Source organism: Mus caroli, chromosome 12 (genome assembly GCF_900094665.2).
Source record: "Mus caroli chromosome 12, CAROLI_EIJ_v1.1, whole genome shotgun sequence".
Lineage (NCBI taxonomy): Eukaryota > Metazoa > Chordata > Mammalia > Rodentia > Muridae > Mus > Mus caroli.
In genome coordinates, this window is record NC_034581.1 from 62,875,231 (window position 1) to 62,879,466 (window position 4,236).

General features: G+C 39.1%; 1 long non-coding RNA gene across 1 annotated transcript in view; it reads right to left on the bottom strand.

The window, feature by feature from the left end:
- The window catches only part of LOC115032761, a 5,873-nt gene extending 1,944 nt beyond the window's left edge, over positions 1 to 3,929 (bottom strand). Inside the window, exons 1-2 of the long non-coding RNA XR_003838362.1 lie at positions 3,859 to 3,929; positions 3,408 to 3,483 (exon numbers count right to left, since the gene is read on the bottom strand). This is a non-coding gene — a long non-coding RNA (uncharacterized LOC115032761). The remainder of the gene's footprint in view (positions 1 to 3,407; positions 3,484 to 3,858) is intronic.
- Between the last annotated feature and the right edge of the window lie 307 nt (positions 3,930 to 4,236).

Below are 4,236 nucleotides of genomic sequence, written 5' to 3' on the forward strand. Positions count from 1 at the left end.
ACAGAGGAATGGATACAGAAAATGTGGTACATTTACACAATGGAGTACTACTCAGCTATTAAAAACAGTGAATTTATGAAATTCTTAGGCAAATGGATGTATCTGGAGGATATCATCCTGAGTGAGGTAACCCAATCACAAAAGAACACACATGATATGCACTCACTGATAAGTGGATATTAGCCCAGAATCTGGAAATACCAAAGATACAATTCACAAACCACATAAAACTCAAGAAAGAAGACCAAAGTGTGGATACTTTGATCCTTCTTAGAAAGGGGAACAAAATACCAATGGAAGGAGTTACAGAGACAAATTGTGGAGCAGAGACTGAAGGAATGACCATCCAGAGACTGCCCCACCTAGAGATCCATCCCATATACAATCACCAAACCCAGACAATATTGTGGATGCCAAGTACTTGCTGACAGGAGCCTGATATAACTGTCTCCTGAGAGGCTCTGCCAGTGCCTGACAAATACAGAAGTGGATGCTCACAGCTATCCATTGAATTGAGCACGGGGTCACCAATGAAGGAGCTAGAGAAAGGACCCAAGGAGTTGAAGGGGTTAGCAGCCCCATAGAAGGAACAACAATATGAACTAACCAGTACCCCCAGAGCTCCCAGGGACTAAATCATCAACCAAAGAGTACACATGGTGGGACTCATGGCTCCAGTTGCATATGTAGCAGAGGATGGCCTAATTGGTCATTAATGGGAGGAGAGGCCCTTGGTCCTGTGAAGGATCTATGCCCCAATGTAGAGGAATGCCAAGGCCAGGAAGCAGGGGTGGGTGTGTTGGTAAGCAGGGGGAGGGAGTTTTCGGAGGGAAAAACAGGGATGGGGATAACATTTGAAATATAAATATAAAATATAAAAAGAAAATAAAAGAAATATTCCCTCTTCCCTACTTTTAATAATAGTGCTAATTAAGAATTTCCATCCGCAATTGTTGTTTTGGACATATTCCTTTGTGTAGTGTATATGTAAGCCAAATGTATTTGCCAACCTTGCTTTCAGCAAAGTAGGAACAAGGAAATAGAGAAATATCAAGAGTAAAAGATATTGATGAAACAATTGGACAATGAGAAAGGTAAATTAGTTATATAGAATTATTAAGGTTTTATCTGCTTAACAAGACGTGGTTGGGTCCTAAAAGTGAAAATACAGCAGTGAATAGATAGGAAATAAATCTGTTACTTGAACCTGTGCAGGTCTTGTGTGTGACACTAGTGCCTCTGTGAATTCCTATGTGTATCATCAGTCTTGTGTCTGCAAGATAGTGTGTTCTTAGAGTCACCCATCACTTCTGGTTCTTAAAATTCTATTAAATATAGAGGGAAAAAATATATAATTTTAATGAAAATATATACTTGCATAATATATTTCCACATTGAAACAATAAAATCTCTTTTCTATTCAGCCATTTGTATATAATATATGTGTTTTTAATCCCCCACTTGGGCACATTTACCTATGCATCATTAATGATTCTTACACACATGTTCCAAAGTGAATTCATCGTTTTTCCTCATAAATACATTCTTTCTGTAAAAATACATTAGTGCTCTTATAATGCTTTTGAAAGTAAAATTTAAAGACCTTTCTAAATAGTCATAAGCAAATATAAATGTACCTAAAAGACACACCACACACACATAAAATAATTTAATGTGAAATATTTCATATGAAATACATATGTATTTTTATATTCATACATAAAAAGAATTGAAATGGAATCACTCTATAAGAATACAAAAATTTTTCTCCTAGATACTTAAGACTAAGAAATAAAAATCTCAGTACTAGGAGTAGGTTACATCTTTTGAGTTTTGAGACAGTGACATCAAATATCAACTTGCAAAACAACAAAACAAACAAAACCAATCCCACATTTATCATTAATACTCCTGGCTATCCTACAGAATTTTATGAGAATATGCTATTGTTGAAGAACTACATACTTGAGTCACTGAACATGATGAAATCATGATGTTACTGACTTGGGAGCCTCATCCTTCTGGCTAACTTTATAGTGTGTAGTGTAGGGAAGAAAAGTAATTACTAATCTTACACAGCTGTAATTCCTGTGCGCTTCAGTAATGATGTTCCTGAAAAGATTGCCGACTGGTGCAATAATGTCATAAACATCATGGGAATAACCAACCAGTTTCTGATTGGATATAAGCTATGTTCTACAAGATGACATCAGACATGGAACCAATACTGGGTCAAAACCTAGATATAAAAGGTCATAGGCCCTGTAGGGGAATCTATTACTCTTGTTAAATGGATATCGTACTAAATTGATTTCTAATGACATAATTTTTCTCATACATCAATACATGCTTCAACATTCATCTGAAAAGATGTTATTTATAGTAGGTCATCTGAAAAGATACTATTTATAGTAAGTGATGGTTAAGACAGTAACCTACATTCACTTCTGTGATACTATCATATCATCTGCAAAAAGTGATATTTTGACTTCTTCCTTTCCAATTTGTATCCCCTTGATCTCCTTTTGTTGTTGAATTGCTCTGGCTAGGCAGAAGTGGATGTGCACAGTCAGCTATTGGATGGATCACAGGGCCCCCAATGGAGGAGCTAGAGAAAGTGCCCAAGGAGCTGGAGGGATCTGCAACCTATAGGTGGAACAACAATATGAACTAACCAGTTCCCCCTGGAGCTCGTGTCTCTAGCTGCATATGTATCAGAAGATGGCCTATTAGATATTTTCTTCATTTACATTTCAAATGCTTACCTCTTTCATAGTTTCCTCTCTGAAACTCCCCTATACCCTCCTGTCTCCCCCTGTTCCCCAACCCAACCACTCCCACTTCCTGGCCCTGGTGTTCCCCTATACTGGGACATAGAATCTTCACAAGTCCAAGGGCCTCTCCTCCCATTGATGGCCGACTAGGCCATCCTCTGCTACATATGCAGTTTGAGACATGAGTCCCACCATGTGTTTTCTTTGATCAGTGGTTTAGTCCCCAGGAGCTCTGGGGGTACTGGTTAGTTCATATTGTTCTACCTATAGAGTTGCAGACCCCTTCAGCTCTTTGGGTACTTTCTCTAGCTCCTCCATTGGGGGCCCTGTGTTCCATTCAATAGATGACTGTGAGCATCCACTTCTGTATTTGTCAGGCACTGGAAGAGCCTCACAGGAGACAGTTATATCAGGGTCCTGTCAACAAAATCTTGCTGGCAAATGCAATAGTGTCTGGGTTTGGTGTTTATGGGACGAATCCCCAGGTGGAGCAGTTTCTGGATGGTCCTTCCTTCAGTCTCAGCTCCAAACTGTGTCTCTGTAACTCCTTCCATGGGAACTGGAAAGAACCCAGATGTCCCTCAACAGAGGAATGGATACAGAAAATGTGGTAAATGTGCACTGAATTTTTACCTGGCCAAATGAAGCAAATATTGTCAGGGTCCAGCCTCGACACAGGATCCAAGTTCTCAACTGGAAGCAGAGATATCTGGAAGGTGCATAATAATATACACACTCTACTTTTTGGGTACAAGCTAACAGGCAATTTTTCAAGGCTTAAAGTTTCTCTCTTTTCTCTCTCATTCTCTGCTCTCTTTCTCTTTCACTCATTAGCTCGCAGCTTGAGGCTGCACACACTCTGCATTCTCTTGTGCTCTCTGCTTTTCTCCTGTGTGTGTTTCTTTTCTTGAACTCTCACGCTCATACACTCCTCTATGTGTTCCCTTTAACTCTCACACACATCTCACATACATCTCACACACACACCACATGCACTCTCCTTTCACTCATACACACACTCTCCATACACGCCTCACATTCTCTCTTCACTCACTCTTCACATGATCTTCTCATACTCACTCACCTTATTCTTGCACCAGTCTGTTATTGATACTCCAAAAGCAGGTTTTTTTTTTTTAAAAAAAAAGGACATTGTACAATCATTGCCACATCAATTTTAAAAGAATAACCATGTCCCACAAAGAATCAAGAATTACAATTGTTCTCCAAAGTTTCAAGCTTCCCTGTTCCCAGGCCTATAGCCAAAATAATAATGATTGCAATGTTATCATTATTTAAACTTTAACTTTTAACTTCAGAGCTCAGAGCTCCACTCTGAGGACAGCTATTTGCATTTTCTTGTGAAGCTCTAATGACAAATGATGCAGGCAAAGCTGCCAGGCAGTGGCCAGAAAGATTCAAGTTAACCCTTAACTCAATAGTTCCACTAGCTTTCTGCTTC